The sequence below is a fragment of the Palaemon carinicauda genome, chromosome 18 (genome assembly GCF_036898095.1).
Source record: "Palaemon carinicauda isolate YSFRI2023 chromosome 18, ASM3689809v2, whole genome shotgun sequence".
In the NCBI taxonomy this organism is placed as follows: Eukaryota; Metazoa; Arthropoda; class Malacostraca; order Decapoda; family Palaemonidae; genus Palaemon; species Palaemon carinicauda.
In genome coordinates, this window is record NC_090742.1 from 61,182,628 (window position 1) to 61,201,695 (window position 19,068).

The 19,068-nt window shown below is 35.5% G+C and overlaps 1 protein-coding gene across 2 annotated transcripts in view; it reads left to right on the forward strand.

Moving 5' to 3' along the window:
- LOC137657836 (uncharacterized) overlaps window positions 1-19,068 on the forward strand; it is a 52,060-nt gene that overhangs the window by 27,794 nt on the left and 5,198 nt on the right. The window contains exon 1 of one of the 2 annotated variants that reach the window (XM_068392422.1): window positions 16,844-16,865. The exons of the other annotated variant lie outside the window; for it this stretch is intronic. The gene's annotated coding sequence lies outside the window, so the exon portion shown is untranslated. Of the gene's footprint in view, window positions 1-16,843; window positions 16,866-19,068 lie in introns of those variants that run through there. 2 annotated transcript variants of the gene reach the window in all.

Genomic DNA, 19,068 nt, shown 5'->3' on the forward strand with positions numbered 1-19,068 from the left:
ATGACTTTCTCTCTCAATATCTCTCACACATCTATCTATTGATATATCTATCTTTGCGTCTCTATACTGTATCTATCATTCACTTATTATCATTTCCTCCCTGGTTGAAACCCAGCGCATCCGACTGACTGCCAGGTACGTAATCTGATGCTAAGGTTAACAAAGCAAAAATGGAATTGAGGAAACTTGCATAGCTTATTCCATCTCACTGAGGAAGTCGATGAAGGAGCTTTAGTTATTGAGACAACTAGGGTTTTAAGCAGTTGACTAGGAGGCTTCATTTCTCTCTCTCTCTCTCTCTCTCTCTCTCTCTCTCTCTCTCTGTATATATATATATATATATATATATACAAACGGCAACATCCACATTCAGTTATCTCTTGCCAAGAAAGTTAAAAACATAAGTGGATCATATCCATAGCCATGTGCGTGCAGCTGTTGACGTAACTAACCACTACTCAACCAATACATTTCTCGTCGTCATAAATCTCTGCTAGTGAGAGAGAGAGAGAGAGAGAGAGAGAGAGAGAGAGAGAGAATAATGGGCGGCTGACACGCGTCATTATGACATGATATCACAGAAGGGTCTTAGTAGATTTCTAACTAAAGAGGCTTTGGTTGTGAATCATTATTACGAATAAAGTCTAATGTGGGATTGTGTGTGAATGTAAAAATGTTAATGAGTGAAAACTGTGAAGTTGAAACGTATAACTGGAAGTTTATCGCACTTTTACTTTCCCTTCTGTCGTATTTCTCACGTTGGTAACTTATCCTATTTTACGAAGAAACTAAAACATATTTTATTATTATCATCATCATCATCATTATTATTATTATTATTATTATTATTATTATTATTATTATTATTATTATTTGCTAAGCTACAACCCTAGTTGGAAAAGCTGGATGCTATAAGCCCAGGGCTCCAACAGGGGAAATAGCCCAGTGAGGAAATTAAACAAGGATAATAAAATATTTCAAGAAGAGTAACATTAAAATAAATATCTCCTATATAAACTATAAAAACTTTAACAAAACAAGACGAAGAGAAATAAGATAGAACAGTGTGCTCGAGTGTACCCTCAAGCAAAAGAACTCTACCCTCTGGGAGACCATGGTACAGAGGCTATGGCATTACCCAAGACTAGAGAACAATGGTTTGATTTTGGAGTGTCCTTCTCCTAGAAGAGCTGCTTACCATAGCTAAAGAGTCTCTTCTACCCTTACCAAGAGGAAAGTGGCCACTGAACAAAGATAGAATAGCGTGCCCTAGTGTAGCCTCAAGCAAGAGAACTCCAACCCAAGACAGTGGAAGACCATGGTACAGAGGCTATGGCACTACCCAAGACTAGAGAGCAATGGTTTGATTTTGGAGTGTCCTCCTCATAGAAGAGCTGCTTACCATAGCAAAAGATTCTCTTCTACCCTTACCAAGAGGAAAGTGGCCACTGAACAATTACATTGCATCCCAAAGTATTAATGATTAATTGTTACTCTAAACAATACATATAATTTTGGTCTTGAAATAACTACATAATGCAAATTAGCTATTCAATGAAATTAATCCTAAGTCATATACAGTAAGGACACGCCAATAAGATGAGCGACATCTTCATCGAAAAGGCGACATGCTATTCTCAGATGACCATTGTCAATTTGTTCGATTTTGTTCTTCTTTTTTTTTTTTTTGTTCTCGAGAACAAACCGAATGGATACCCTTGAAAGTGTGTCCACGAGAAATTCATTCTTTCATATTAACGTACTAGTGAATTTTTATTTTTTTACATATATACATTCTTCTTTGTATCTTTTGAGACACAACTTATTGCATGATACAAAATGTCTTTAATCCTTTTTTTTTTTGTGTGTGTGTGTGTGTGTGTGTGTGTGTGTGTACAAGGTCTTACAAATTTAATCCCATATTTACCGTTTTCCTAGAGCGGCAATAAAGACACGCCAATCATCCTTTTCTAGAGTGGCAGGCGTTAACAAATCCTGAAATCAGGGATATCAGAATTAGGGCATTAAAAGGTCACGCTGTGTAAGGTTTCAGGGAAATGCCCCGACGGAGAAAATATGTTAAAGAACACTTCAATTATATATATATTTCTTTCTTCAACATTATATATTTTTCCTTAGGTTTAAATGTCTCCATTTTTCATATCGCATGACCCTGAACGACCCCAGTTCGTATCCTACGGACTCAAAGCATTCTCTCGGTACACAAATATTCGAGTGACTTGTTGCTGTTGTTGTTGTTGGAGTATTTAAAGCCAACACTTGTTGTTGGCACGGGCCTTTCCCTTGGTTGGCCCGTAGATTCGAGTGACAATATAGTCACCCTCATAAACTAACTGCCTAAATCATTTTCTCCACTTGTTGGGAAATAAAAAACCTCATTTCCTAATTCTTTATATCATTGTGTTGAGCTTCAATTAACAAATTCTAATTCACAAATTCTTCTGCTAAGAATTTGTTAATTGAAACTCAATACAATGATATATAGATTTAGGAAATGAGAAGTTTTTTTTTGATTTCCCAACAAGTGGAGAAAATGACTTAGGCAGTTAGTTTATGAGGGTGACGATATGAGAAAAGGCCAATTTCTAATCAACTGCAGCTTTAAAAGGCCAACCCGTTAGTATAAAAAAGGCCAAAAATATAGCATTTAAGGCCAATCCGTTAGTATAAAAAGGCCAAAAATATAGCATTTAAGGCCAATCCGTTAGTATAAAAAGGCCAAAAATATAGCATTTAAGGCCAACCCGTTAGTATAAAAAGGCCAAAAATATAGCATTTAAGGCCAACCCGTTAGTATAAAAAGGCCAAAAATATAGCATTTAAGGCCAACCCGTTAGTGTAAAAGGCCAAAAATATAGTATTTAAGACCAACCCGTTAGTATAAAAAGGCCAAAAATATAGCATTTAAGGCCAACCCGTTAGTGTAAAAGGCCAAAAATATAGTATTTAAGACCAACCCGTTAGTATAAAAAGGCCAAAAATATAGCATTTAAGGCCAACCCGTTAGTGTAAAAGGCCAAAAAATATAGTATTTAAGACCAACCCGTTAGTATAAAAAGGCCAAAAATATAGCATTTAAGGCCAACCCGTTAGTGTAAAAGGCCAAAAATATAGCATTTAAGGCCAACCCGTTAGTATAAAAAGGCCAAAAATATAGCATTTAAGGCCAACCCGTTAGTATAAAAAGGCCAAAAATATAGCATTTAAGGCCAACCCGTTAGTATAAAAAGGCCAAAAATATAGCATTTAAGGCCAACCCGTTAGTATAAAAAGGCCAAAAATATAGCATTTAAGGCCAACCCGTTAGTGTAAAAAGGCCAAAAAATATAGTATTTAAGACCAACCCGTTAGTATAAAAAGGCCAAAAAATATAGCATTTAAGGCCAACCCGTTAGTATAAAAAGGCCAAAAATATAGCATTTAAGGCCAACCCGTTAGTGTAAAAGGCCAAAAATATAGTATTTAAGACCAACCCGTTAGTATAAAAAGGCCAAAAATATAGCATTTAAGGCCAACCCGTTAGTATAAAAAGGCCAAAAATATAGCATTTAAGGGCCAACCCGTTAGTGTAAAAAGGCCAAAAATATAGCATTTAAGGCCAACCCGTTAGTGTAAAAAGGCCAAAAAATATAGCATTTAAGGCCAACCCGTTAGTGTAAAAAGGCCAAAAATATAGCATTTAAGGCCAACCCGTTAGTGTAAAAGGCCAAAAAATATAGTATTTAAGACCAACCCGTTAGTATAAAAAGGCCAAAAATATAGCATTTAAGGCCAACCCGTTAGTGTAAAAAGGCCAAAAATATAGCATTTAAGACTAACCCATTAGTATAAAAGGCCAAAAATATAGCATTTAAGGCCAACCCTTTTTCATATTACTAAAGGCTTACCAATTTCAAAAAGGACAAATTTGAAGTTTTTGGTCTGAAATGGGCCAACCTCGCATCCTTGCATTATTGCATGTCCTTCAGACTTTATAAAGGGAATCATTTGGGTATATATGGGGGGAAAACCTACATAAAAGGATATCTTAGGGATTAAAGTTTACCCGTAAATATAATTTCAGGGAAAACGAGGGATTTTAGGGATAAAATTTAACTGTTATCATTACTAATAAAGGTAAACAGTGTAACGTAATTGCAAATCAAAATTAATAAATACAAATTGAGTATATAAAAAAATATCTTTATATAAATTGAGGTTACACTCAATAATTTATCAAATGAACTAATAGAAAACATTGCCTATTCTGACAAGAGAAAGGTGAAACTTAATTTGCATTCTACAATTTAAGGAAAAAAAACATCAGGAAAAAATTAGTCTTTATTAAAACCAAGACGACAAAGACAAACAGACAATTATTCTTCATAAACACCAAGACGACAAAGACAAACAGACAATTATTCTTCATAAACACCAAGACGACAAAGACAAACAGACAATTATTCTTCATAAAAACCAAAACGTCAAAGACAAACAGACAATTATTCTTCATAAAAACCAAAACGACAAAGACAAACAGACAAAGACAACATTCTGCACAACTTTAAACAAACTCAAAATATTCGCCATACCTGCCAAGATGGGCGCAAAGGTTACGTACCAAGAAGAGTCAGAAAGTCTCTCTCTCTCTCTCTCTCTCTCTCTCTCTCTCTCAACCTTGACCAGTTTGGATTACCAAGTCTACGAAGAAGAGAAAGCTGTTGTTGTTGGTAATCTTCCAAATACGTTTAGTAGGAACAAGTGCCGAGGGAGAACCAAGACGAAGTGAACGGAACCAACGTCATTAAAGGTTTTAAAGGTCACTCATGAGTGGCAGACGCAAGGGACAGTGGCAATGCCCTAGAGACTGACCATATATCCATATGATCAGCGACCAAGACCCTTCTCCCCCCAAGCTAGGACCAGGGAAGGCTAGGAAATGGCTACTGCAAATAACCCAATGCCCGAGAGACTGACCATATATCCATATGATCAGCGACCAAGACCCTTCTCTGCCAAAGCTAGGACCAGGGAAAGCGAGGCAATGGCTACTGCAAATGACTCAATGACCAAGAGACTCTCCATTTATCCATATGATCAGCGACCAAGACCCTTCTCCCCCCAAGCTAGGACCAGGGAAGGCTAGGCAATGGCTACTGCAAATGACTCAATGACCAAGAGACTCCCCATTTATCCATATGATCAGCGACAAAGACCCTTCCCTGCCCAAGCTAGGACCAGGGAAAGCCAGGCAATGGCTACTGCAAATGACTCAATGACCAAGAGACTCTCAATTTATCCATATGATCAGCGACCAAGACCCTTTGCCCCAAGCTAGGACCAGGGAAGGCTAGGCAATGGTTACTGCAAATAACCCAATGCCCGAGAGACTGACCATACATCCATATGATCAGCGACCAAGACCCTTCTCCGCCAAAGCTAGGACCAGGGAGGGGCCAGGCAATGGCTGCTGATGAATCAGTAGGTACACCTATAGGCTCCTCCGATTACCCGATCCTTAGTTCACAGGGATGGTAAAATTGCAGACACTACAAAGAACTAGGGAGCTTGAGCGGGACTCGATCTCCCGTCCAGCAGAATGCCAAACACCGCAATTTCGACTTACTCAAAAAAAAAAAAAAAAAAAAAAAAACTCAATTTTAATCGAAAATTCTCCGTCAAAATATACTGTTCTCAGACGTATTTCAGTAAAATACAGGCGACCGTAATTCTACATTACTTTGTTATTATCTTTACGGGTTTTGTAAACGTAATATCGGTCCATTACGCCAATATATCCGTTTCTAAAACGGTAAAAATCCTGGAATAAATATTGCCAGGCATTTACCGTTTATTTTAATGGAAATTTTCAACAGTGTTAAGTTAACGATAATAACATGGTAAAACAATAACACAAGAACATTATATTAAATAAATAATGTGAGTGCAAAGTGAAAAGGAAGATCAAATTAGAATGCCAGGAATAAAGAATATCAAAGTGAGGTTCCATAATCGAGTTTAAGCAAAGCTTGAATCTCCTGAGTTATTGGATCATATGTCTAAGTAAGATGTACTAAAAAGAACCAGAATAAACATGTCTGCTTTTCTCCTCTGTAACAGTGTCAATATTTGAACATGAAAACTCTTGTTGCTTTTGAGATTTTGTATATAAAGGAGAGTGTTCTTTAATAAACTAACTTAGTTGCTTTCACACTGCCTTTGAGTTCACAACCTTCTCTCAGCTCCGTCACAAAGAATATGTTGACGTAGGTTTTGCAATATGACTGATTGCTTTCTGTGAGTTGGCGTTGCGATAACTATTAAAATATTCATTTTTGGACGTCCTTCTACTATTACTGAATCATTCAAGTATATAAAAACAATGAGAGAGAGAGAGAGAGAGAGAGAGAGAGAGAGAGAGAGTTACAAGGATTTTGGGATATTTTAAATACTTTTTAATCGATCTGCGGAGACTCCATGAGAGAGAGAGAGAGAGAGAGAGAGAGAGAGTTACAAGGATTTTGGGATATCTTAAATACTTTTTAATCGATCCGCGGAGACTCCTTGAGAGAGAGAGAGAGAGAGAGAGAGAGTTACAAGGATTTTGGGATATCTTAAATACTTTTTAATCGATCCGCGGAGACTCCTTGAGAGAGAGAGAGAGAGAGAGAGAGAGAGAGAGAGTGTGTTACAACGATTTTCGATATCTTAAATACTTTTTAATCGATCTGCGGAGACTCCATGAGAGAGAGAGAGAGAGAGAGAGAGAGTGTTACAACGATTTTCGATATCTTAAATACTTTTTAATCGATCCGCGGAGACTCCTTGAGAGAGAGAGAGAGAGAGAGAGAGAGAGAGAGAGAGTGTTACAACGATTTTCGATATCTTAAATACTTTTTAATCGATCTGCGGAGACTCCATGAGAGAGAGAGAGAGAGAGAGAGAGAGAGAGAGAGTGTGTTACAACGATTTTCGATATCTTAAATACTTTTTAATCGATCTGCGGAGACTCCATGAGAGAGAGAGAGAGAGAGAGAGAGAGAGAGTGTTACAACGATTTTCGATATCTTAAATACTTTTTAATCGATCCGCGGAGACTCCTTGAGAGAGAGAGAGAGAGAGAGAGAGAGAGAGTGTTACAACGATTTTCGATATCTTAAATACTTTTTAATCGATCTGCGGAGACTCCATGAGAGAGAGAGAGAGAGAGAGAGAGAGAGAGTGTGTTACAACGATTTTCGATATCTTAAATACTTTTTAATCGATCTGCGGAGACTCCATGAGAGAGAGAGAGAGAGAGAGAGAGAGAGAGTGTTACAACGATTTTCGATATCTTAAATACTTTTTAATCGATCCGCGGAGACTCCTTGAGAGAGAGAGAGAGAGAGAGAGAGAGAGAGAGTGTTACAACGATTTTCGATATCTTAAATACTTTTTAATCGATCTGCGGAGACTCCATGAGAGAGAGAGAGAGAGAGAGAGAGAGAGAGAGAGAGTGTGTTACAACGATTTTCGATATCTTAAATACTTTTTAATCGATCTGCGGAGACTCCATGAGAGAGAGAGAGAGAGAGAGAGAGAGAGAGAGAGTGTTACAACGATTTTCGATATCTTAAATACTTTTTAATCGATCTGCGGAGACTCCATGAGAGAGAGAGAGAGAGAGAGAGAGAGAGTGTGTTACAACGATTTTCGATATCTTAAATACTTTTTAATCGATCTGCGGAGACTCCATGAGAGAGAGAGAGAGAGAGAGAGAGAGAGAGAGAGTTACAAGGATTTTGGGATATCTTAAATACTTTTTAATCGATCCGCGGAGACTCCTTGAGAGAGAGAGAGAGAGAGAGAGAGAGAGAGAGAGAGTGTTACAACGATTTTCGATATCTTAAATACTTTTTAATCGATCTGCGGAGACTCCATGAGAGAGAGAGAGAGAGAGAGAGAGAGAGAGAGTGTGTTACAACGATTTTCGATATCTTAAATACTTTTTTAATCGATCTGCGGAGACTCCATGAGAGAGAGAGAGAGAGAGAGAGAGAGAGAGAGAGAGTTACAAGGATTTTGGGATATCTTAAATACTTTTTAATCGATCCGCGGAGACTCCTTGAGAGAGAGAGAGAGAGAGAGAGAGAGAGTGTTACAACGATTTTCGATATCTTAAATACTTTTTAATCGATCTGCGGAGACTCCATGAGAGAGAGAGAGAGAGAAGAGAGAGAGAGAGAGAGAGAGTGTGTTACAACGATTTTCGATATCTTAAATACTTTTTAATCGATCTGCGGAGACTCCATGAGAGAGAGAGAGAGAGAGAGAGAGAGAGAGAGAGTGTGTTACAACGATTTTCGATATCTTAGATACTTTTTAATCCATCCGCGGAGACTCCTTATGAGAGAGAGAGAGAGAGAGAGAGAGAGAGAGAGAGAGAGAGAGTGTTACAACGATTGTCGATATTTTAAATACTTTTTAATCGATCTGCGGAGACTCCATGAGAGAGAGAGAGAGAGAGAGAGAGAGAGAGAGAGAGAGTTACAAGGATTTTTGGATACCTTAAATAATTTTTAATCCATCCGAAGAGACTCCATTTGCTCTTGGGTAGAGCATATTAGTTTTAAACGTTTAAAGTATTTTAAAAGAGAGAGAGAGAGAGAGAGAGAGAGAGAGAGAGAGAGAGAGAGAGAGTGAATTATTATACATCTTTCGACATGGCGAAAACCTCAGCAAAATTCCACCCGACTATCCAGAATTCAATAATGACTAACAATACTTCAATCGCCATATTATCCAAACAAAAAATAATAGTAAAATACGTAGGCTCACATGCCCAGCCTTCACCCCGCGCCCACACGCAACTCGTACATCACACTTACAGGGTAGCCACGTTTTCTAAATATGAAAAGGCCAAGTAATCAACGGCAGCTTTAAAAGGCCAAACTATAAGTAGAAAAAGGCCAAATATATTGCATTTAAGGTCAACCTTTCCTTGCATGATATTACGATAGGCTAAACAGTTTTTTTTTAAAGGCCAAAAAAGGCCGAAAATATTACATTTAAGGTTAACCTTTCCTTGCATGATATTACTATAGGCTAAACCGTTTTTTTTTAAAGGCCAAATTTGAGGTTTTTGGCCTGAAAGAGGCCAACCTGGCAAGCCTGATCACACACACCCACGGATACAAGAGAATTACTTTCACCCGTGTGCTAATCTGGGTCTCCTCTTTCACTTTGTTTCCTAATATATCAACTTACGCATTCTGTTTTATTTATTTTTTTTTTTTTTTTTAGATATTTCGAGTGTCTTCTTTTTTCCCTTTTATTCATTAACTGATTTCATTGTATATTCATTCATTCGCTGATTTCGGCAGCCGGTCGGGACTAAGGTCCATCCTAAAGCCAAAGCAAAGCCCTTCAAAAGAAGGCAACCACGCTTACCCAATATTAATGGGAAAAAGGCACGCTAATAGATGAAGAAGATTGTATTATTCATTAACTGATTTCATTGTATATTTATTCATTAACTGATTTTTTTATATTTATTCATTAAGTGATTTCATTGTATTATTCATTAACCGATTTCATTGTATATTGATTCATTAACTGATTTCATTATATATTAATTCAATAACTGATTTCATTGTATATTTATTTATCAACTGATTTCATTGTATATTTATTCATTAACTGATTTTTTATATTTATTCATTAAGTGATTTCATTGTATTATTCATTAACTGATTTCATTGTATATTGATTCAATAACTGATTTCATTGTATATTTATTTATCAACTGATTTCATTGTATTATTCATCAACTAATTTCATTGTATATTGATTCAATAACTGATTTCATTGTATTTTGATTCAATAACTGATTTCATTGTATATTTATTAACTGATATTTTTATATTGATTCATTACCCGATTTCATTCTATATTTATTCATTAGGCTAATTTACCAGTATATTCATAGTGCATATTCGTTTATTTATTCCTTTGTCCGTTAACGCAATTCATCAGTTTTTATATTCATATTTCATCTTTCATATTTTCTCACTTATCAATATCCCATCTCAATAGGATGATCTTCCTAATCGGGTAGCTGAATCAGTAGAACTTCAAAAGTTCAAAGTTGGAGCAAATGTTTTTTATGTTGAGTCTTTTCATAGTTTTATTTATGACTTATCTATTTTGACGTTGTTACTGTTTTAGAATGATTTATTGTTAATTTGTTCTCATCATTTATTTATTTCCTTATTTCCTTTCCTTGCTGGGCTATTTTACCCTGTTGGAGCCCTTGGGCTTATAGCATCTTGCTTTTTCCAACTAGAGTTGTAGCTTGCCTAGTAATAATAATAATAATAATAATAATAATAACAATAATAATAATAATAATAATAATAATAATAATAATAATAATACTTCAATATGCATATTAGCTAATTACTGTTTACAATTATGATCATTTTCCTTAATATTTGTATAACCCTTTATATTTTTATCATTGAAAACATCATCTTCCTTATTAATTAACACATAAAATAATCATTCCACAAACAATGTATAATAAAGAAATTGCTTAGCTGTCGCGAATACATTTCAATAATAAAAAAAAAAACAAGGTAATGCATTAAACGCTACGGTGATCTCAATGTGACCTCCAATTACCTCGGGCCAAATGAGGTAGGGTCAAGTATACGGGACCTAATCTTGGGTATATGATGAGGTGACTCATCTTGTACTCTCTCTCTCTCTCTCTCTTGAATGGTACACCTCGCTCTTATCCGTCTCTCTCTCTCTCTCTCTCTCTCTCTCTCTCTCTCGAATGGTATACTCTCTCTCTCTCTCTCTCTCTCTCTCTCTCTCTCGAATGGTATACACACACACTCACTATCTCTCTCTCTCTCTCTCTCTCTCTCTCTCTCTCATGGTATACCCCACACACTCTCTCTCTCTCTCTCTCTCTCTCTCTCTCTCTCTCTCTCATAATTATCTAATACGAGCCTTCATACCCAGAGATCTAAACTTTTATTCCTGGCATGAGGAAAAATATATGTGAATATCTAATGCCATTTCTTAATGCGTACACATATCTATCTATTGCTACGTCTATAGAAAAACAAAAGCCATTTTCGTAATCTTACAGTTTACATTTCGCCCTAACATTATTCAAAAAAAAAAAAAAAAAAAAAAAAAAAAAGAAAAAAAAAGTCTTTAGAACAAAAACCAAAATGCTAAACTTCTTCATATTAGACATGTTGCAAAATATAAGAAATAGAGACAAATTTTTAAATGAAGTTAATGTCAGCCATCAGAAACCTATTTAACGCCAGTGATATTTCTTATAAAAAGGTTAATTTAAATTATATCATCATCATCATCATCACCTCCTACGCCTATTGACACAACGGGCCTCAATTAGATTTCGCCAGTCGTCTCCTACTTCACGCTTTAATCACCCATGTAGGCCTGGGTCATCCAACTCTTCTAGTGCCTTGTGGAGCCCAGTTAAAAGTTTGATTCAAATTCTATATAATAAAATTTTCCCACATTTATCCTAAAATTCCTACTCTTCCAATAAACCTAAAATAACCAAAAAATGTCCTTGAAATGTCTATTAAGTGCATTAGGTATCACAATTTATCAATACATTTCTTAAACTAGAGGGGTACTCAGTAGAGCGCAGACCTCAGCCGAGGCAGCTTATCTCTCGACCTTTTGCTCGACCTTGACCTTTGACCTTTATATGTATTAATTGTCGTGGATTCGCATGCACTCAAATGTGTACCAAGTTAGAAGTTTCTGTGACAACGATGTCTAAACTTATGGCTGATTACGTGAATTGGACATTTTGCTTAACCGTGACCTTGATTTTACACAATTTAATCATTTCCAGCTTTTTTACATAGTTAATCCCTGCAAGTTTCATTATTCGACGATTAAAATTGTGGCCAGGAAACTGTTCACAAAGAAAAAAAAAAAAAAAAAAAAAAAAAAAAAAAAAAAGGGCGAACACACGTAACTTCCTTCTAACTTCGTTGGCGGAGGTAAAAAGGGTTTTAGTTATGTAGTCCTATCTCACATTAGCGACGAATCTCGGTAAATGTTCCAAAAGAAAGGTTAAGGGGAAGCTGTAATCTTTTAAACACGGCTTAATATCACTGTAAAAAAAAATTTTAAACCCTAAGAACTTGTTCTGAAGTGCCATACCTAAAAGATATGTTCTCATCATTTATTTATTTTCTTATTTCCTTTCCTCACTGGGCTATTTTCCCCTATTGGAGCCCTTGGGCTTATAGCATCTTGCTTTTCCAACTTGGGTTGTAGCTTGGCTAGTAATAATAATAATAACAATAATAATAATGATAATAATAATAATAATAATAATGAATATTTTTTCAACGTAATATCATAATTGGCTAATACAGATAGAAACTGGTCTTAAACAAGGGAAAGGGCTTACAGAAATTTCTCAAATCATTTGTTGGATTATCAGAGTTACTAGCCAAGATACAACCTTAATTAGAAAAAGCAGGATACTACAAGCCCGAAAGCCTCTAAAATGGAAAGCAGCCCAGTTCAAAAAAGAAATAGAGATATAGCGAATAAATTTTACATATATATATATATATATATATATATACATATATATATATATGGGAAATAATAAACAGTATACAGTATAACATATATTTACATATATATATATATATATATGAGAAATAATAGAGTATACAGTCGACCATATACTAATATATATATATATATATATATACATACATTATATATATATATATATATATGAGAAATAATAAACAGTATACAGTATAACATATATTTACGCACACACACAAACATATATATATATATATATATGTATATATATATATATATATATAATATATATATTAATATATATATATATATATATATATATATTAATATATGTTCTCCTGTATACTGTTTATAATTTCTCATATATATATATATATATATATATACATATATATATAATATATATATATATATGTATATATTCGAAATAATAAACAGTATACAGTACAACATATATTAAGATCAGTAGCAACGTTGAAATACATCTGTCACATATAAAAAACGAGATTCGTGTCAACCTGTTCAGAAAAAAAAAAATTATTGCAAAAAGCCTGAACGCCTGACGTCCCACTGATTCAACTTCCAGATTAGGAAGAGCATTCAACAATCTGGTAACAACTGGAATAAGACTTCTAAAATGCTGTGTAGTGTTGAGTCATATGATGGAGAGGGTAAGACTTAGAATTAACTGGATGACTAGTAGTACGTACAGGATGGTAAAGATGGTAAAGTCTCGGTTGATATTAATGCAAATGATGGTTAGAATTGTAGAAATTCTTATGAAACATGCATAAAGAACTATTCTAGGAGAAGGACACTCCAAAATCAAACCATTGTTCTCTAGTCTTGGGTCGTGCCATAGCCTCAGTACCATGGTCTTCCACTGTCTTGGGTTAGAGTTCTTTTGCTTAAGGGTACACTCGGGCACACTATTCTATCTTATTTCTCTTCCTCTTGTTCTGTTAAAGTTTATATAGTTTATATAGGAGATATTTATTTTGCTGATTTTACTCCTCTTAAAATATTTTATTTTTCCTTGTTTCCTTTCCTCACTGAGCTATTTTCCCTGTTGGAGCCCCTGGGCTTATAGCATCCTGCTTTTCCAACTAGGGTTGTAGCTTAGCAAGTAATAATAATAATAATAATAATAATAATAATAATAATAATAATAATAATAATAATAATAGACAGACGGTTCCAGAGATTAATATTCAGATCAGGAATAGGGAATTTAATAGATGGTAAGTTTCTGTCCAACAAAAGAAGATATGAATCATCGGCTGAAAACCAGAAAGGTGAATAATACTCGAAACAAGGTAGAATTAAAGAATTAAAATATTTCCTTGGATAGATTGACCACCAAAATCCTTCAAAGTTATTCTTAATATGCCATTGTCTGGCAGCTGAATAAGAAACAAGACTTATTGCAATCTTCACCATCCAATATCATAGAGGAGTCTCAAAGCCTTAAAATGAACTAGCCACCCGTTGAGATACTACCGCTAGAGAGATATTGGATCCTTTAACTGGCCAGACAGTACTACATGGATCCTTCTCTCTGGTTACGGTTCATTTTCCCTTTGCCTACACGCACTGAACAGTCTGGCCTATTCTTTACATATTTACCTCTGTCCTCATACACCTGGCAACATTGAGATTATCAAACAATTCTTTTTCGCTCAAGGGGTTAACTACTGTACTGTAATTGTTCAGTGGCCACTTTCCTCTTAGTAAAGGTAGAAGAGACTCTTTAGGTATGGTAAGCACCTCTTCTAGGTGAAGGACACTCCAAAATCAAACTATTGTTCTCTAAGTCTTGGGTAGTGCCATAGCCTCTGTACCATGGTCTTCCACTGTCTTAGGTTAATGTTCTCTTGCTTGAGGGTACACTCAGGCCCACTATTCTATCTTATTTTTCTTCCTCTTGTTTTGTTAACGTTTTTACAGTTTATATAGGAGATATTTATTGTAATGTTGTTACTGTTCTTGAAATATTTAGTTTTTCCTTGTTTCTTTTCCCCACCGGGCTATCTACCCTGTTAGAGCCCCTGAGCTTATAGCATCCTGCTTTCCAACAAGGATTGTAGCTTGGCAATTAATTATATATAAATAATAATAATAATAATAATAATAATAATAATAATAATAATAATACTAATAATAATAATAATAATAATAATAATAATAATAATAATAATAATAAAAGAATTGTGATTTGTGAAACGAAGGATCAACATAAAGTAACGTCTAGAACATCATTTAGAGATTAGTTAAGATACAGAAACTGATCCCCATCGAGTGGGTTTGAGAGCCAGCCCGACCCAGTTAAATGATGCATGAACTTGTACACTTGCACCAGTCTTTAGCTGCATGGTGTAAGCGGCTATGGGCCTCAGTAAGGATAGAGAGGTCAAGAAAGAGAGGATAACTTCACCAAAAGGATTTGCACGGTTATAATGTTGCAATTATAAAAGCAATATTGCAACTAGTGATTGGTTAACACCTTTGCATCTTTTTCATTACTCAAAGGGGGGTCCTAAACACACGGCATTTTACAAATAAAAATAGATTATTATTATTATTATTATTATTATTATTATTATTAGTAGTAGTAGTAGTAGTAGTAGAAGTAGTAGTAGTAGTAGTAGTAGTAGCTAAGCTACAACCCTAGTTGGAAAAGTAGGATCCTATAAGCCCAAGGGTTCCAACAGAGAAACATACCCCAGTGAGGAAAGGAAATAAGCAAATAAGTAATCTGCAAGAGAAGTAATGAACACCATAAAATGTTTTAAGAACAATAATAACATTAAAATATATCTTTCATATATAAACTATAAAACTTAAAATAACAAGAGGAAGAGAAATAAGACAGAAAACTGTGCTTAAGTGTGCTCTCACACATATAATATTTACAAGCTGTTACCTTTCAAATTTCAGAATATAATGAGAGAGAGAGAGAGAGAGAGAGAGAGAGAGAGAGAGAGAGAGAGAGAGAGAATTCTTAAATACCATTTTATTTCTTTGTTAATTCATTTCTGATTGGCCTCTTAATGCTACAGTGAGAGAGAGAGAGAGAGAGAGAGAGAGAGAGAGGAGAGAGAGAGAGAGAGAGGAGAGAGAGAGAGAGAGAGAGAGAGAGAGAGAATCTTATATTGCGAGTGTGAGTCCGCAGCATTAATTCCAACTAAAAGTAAATCACAAGTAAAGATATTAATGCATTTTAATACATATTAATACATTAATACATTCGATATTAATACATTTTCTCTAAACCCAATATACAATATTAGTAAAAACAATAAAGAAATACGCAAAGAGGGAAAAAAACCACGAGTTACACAATTTCCTAAGACTCCTCCTTTACCTGTGGTCACATCAGAAGGAGGAAGTTGAGAGAGAGAGAGAGAGAGAGAGAGAGAGAGAGAGAGAGAGAGAGAGAGAGAGAGATCAATATCCCTCAATTTCGCCTTAATCAATTAGAAAATTTAGAGCAACATCTTCATCAAACCCCCCCCCCCTTGTTCCCCCCCTCACCCGCTTACATTACCCCCTCCCTAATTTCTAGCTCGGGGGAGGGGGGGGGGGTTGCGACCTTGTAAATAAAGGAGGGGATGGTGTTATGGAAAAAAAAAAGGAGATAATGTCGAATATGATGGGTTTTGCCAGCACTGGCTCTTGCTTAAAAAAATTGGAGGGGGAAAAGAATGTTAGTTTAAGGTGGTCATATGCCAGCACGGGCTCTTACTCATACATGAGAGAGAGAGAGAGACTGTCAGTTTAAGGTAATCATTTACTCATACCTGAGAGAGAGAGAGAGAGAGAGAGAGAGAGAGAGAGAGAGAGAGAGAGAGAGAGAGAGAGAGAGAGAGAGAGAGAGGTGTCAGTTTAAGGTGGTCATTTACCGGCATGGGTTCTTATACATGAGAGAGAGAGAGAGAGAGAGAGAGAGAGAGAGAGAGAGAGGGGGGGGGGGGGGGAGGTCATTTACTCATACATGAAAGAGAGACAGAGAGATATGGAAGCTCGTTTGGAAGCTGACACGTAAGAGGAGGGCGTCTGGTGTTGAAGGAGGAAGACAAGAAGGGGGCGGGGTCCTAGGAGGCCGAATAAGGGGGGGGGGAGAAATTTACTACGAAGGGGGAAGAGGGGGGGGGGGGAAGGGAGTGATCACTAAGGTCATACAGCTTCTCCCCCTGAGCGAACACCTTATATAAATGCGAGTAGCGGCGACTGAAGCACAGCATAACCATCTCCAGGTTAGTGAGACTGAGACATAATCTCAGCTGGTAGTGACCAGGGGGGAGAGTTGTGAGTGGCAAGTGAGAGTAGAGTGGTTTTCGTGAGTCAAAACACAAAGTATTAAGGAAAAGTAATAAGTGTGTGTGTGAAGGACTTACGAGATTTTATGTTTTTTCATCTTTTTAAGTAACTCGTATATTTTCATCTGTTAGTTTTTATTCAGACGAAGGAATTTCGGCTTTTCTTGGTAATACGAATTTGCTTTTTTTCTATTATTTTTTTTTTTTAATATTTTTGAATTTGCTAGTTTTACGCATTCGAAAGAATTCGAATTTTTTTTTCTATAATTTTCCTTTTTCTAAATATTATTGAATTTGCTTAGTTTTTACGCATTCGAAAGAATTACGATTTTTTTTGGCACTATTAACTTTTTTTTTCAATATTATCTAATTTGCATTATAATAATAATTGGCAATTTTCGGATTTTTTTTTTTTCAACTTGATTTGGAACACAATTTGGTTTCCCTTCGATACAGTCAAGCAACTTTATACTATTTTTAGCTACAGAGGAATTTTTTCACTTGTTAAAACTTTTTTAATATCATCATGTAATACATATATTCACAAACTCTAAACTTTAACCATAGACCGACTGTCTATTAAACTAAAAAAACTTGTTTAAAAAATATAATTTCCCTCTAAAAAATTTGAATTTTTAATGCATAAAAATCTATCTTTATCTGATAACAGCATATTTTATATACAGTACTTGTGTTGTCCTTCTCTTATTTCCTTTATTTTATTCAACTTATTCCACTATGCTTATTCTGTGTCATGTATATTTCATAAACTCGTAATAATAGTTCTATAGAGATACTTCTAATGCGTTCGATTTATAAACGCGTATAGGCCTATACATCAGTTAAAGAGAAAAACTTAAAAATTTTCTTGTTGATCGTAGAATTCTCACATTAATTTCCCATAGACTTACATTTGAGCCTCTTTTATTTGTTTATAGAACCATAACTTTATGTAATTAAGCTTTAATGTATATTCGTCAACTATTTATATAGAAGCAAGTACTGGAGTGTTCAGGGTAGAAGAGATTTAGCTGTGGTAAGCAGCTCTTCTAGGAGAAAGACACTCCAAAATCAAACCAGTGTTCTCTAGTCTTGGGTAGTGCCATAGCCTCTGTACCATTGTCTTCCACTGTCTCTTGGGTTACAGTTCTCTTGCTTGAGGGTACACTCGGGTACACTATTCTATCTAATTTCTCTTCCTCTTTTTTTGTTTTTATAATTTATATAGGAAATATTTATTTTAATGTCGACGTCGGTATTATTGAGAGAGAGAGAGAGAGAGAGAGAGAGAGAGAGAGAGAGAGAGAGAGAGAGTGTGTGTTAAAAGGGTTTTGGATGTCTCAAAGACATATTAGTCCATCCGTGGAGACTCCATTTGCTCTTTGGTAGAGCGATTTACTTTAAGACTTTGGAAAGTTCTTGTGATCTTGTCTAACTTATTCTTGAACTCGTTTACTGTGTTACTGTTTACTATATCCGCTGGAAGTCTATTCCAAGTATTGGCTATTTTGTATGTACAGAAATCACCCCATTGAGTGTAGGCGTATCTTTTCAATTCCCGTTTGTACCCTTTACCTCTGGACTGATTTGTGAGAGAGAGAGAGAGAGAGAGAGAGAGAGAGAGAGAGAGAGAGAGAGAGAGAATATTGACAGTTCATTGTTATGATTAATCGGCTGTTCAAGATATGCCGTACTACTAATAAAATCTTATCAACTTAGGTATTGCTGACAGAGAGAGAGAGAGAGAGAGAGAGAGAGAGAGAGAGAGAGAGAGATTATTGACAATTCATTGTTATAATTAATTGGCTGTTCAAGATATGCCGTACTGCTAATAAAATCTTATCAACTTCGGTACTGCTGAGAGAGAGAGAGAGAGAGAGAGAGAGAGAGAGAGAGAGAGAGATTATTGACAGTTCATTGTTATAATTAATCGGCTGTTCAAGATATGTCGTAGTATTAATAAAATCTTATCAACTTCGGTATTGTTGACAGAGAGAGAGAGAGAGAGAGAGAGAGAGAGAGAGAGAGAGAGAGATCACCTGAAATACCCTGTCCTCACGGACCACACAAGATGTGCTAGGAAAGTAACCAGAAGAGTAACTATAAAAGTAACTAGAAAAGTAACCAGAAGAGTAACTAG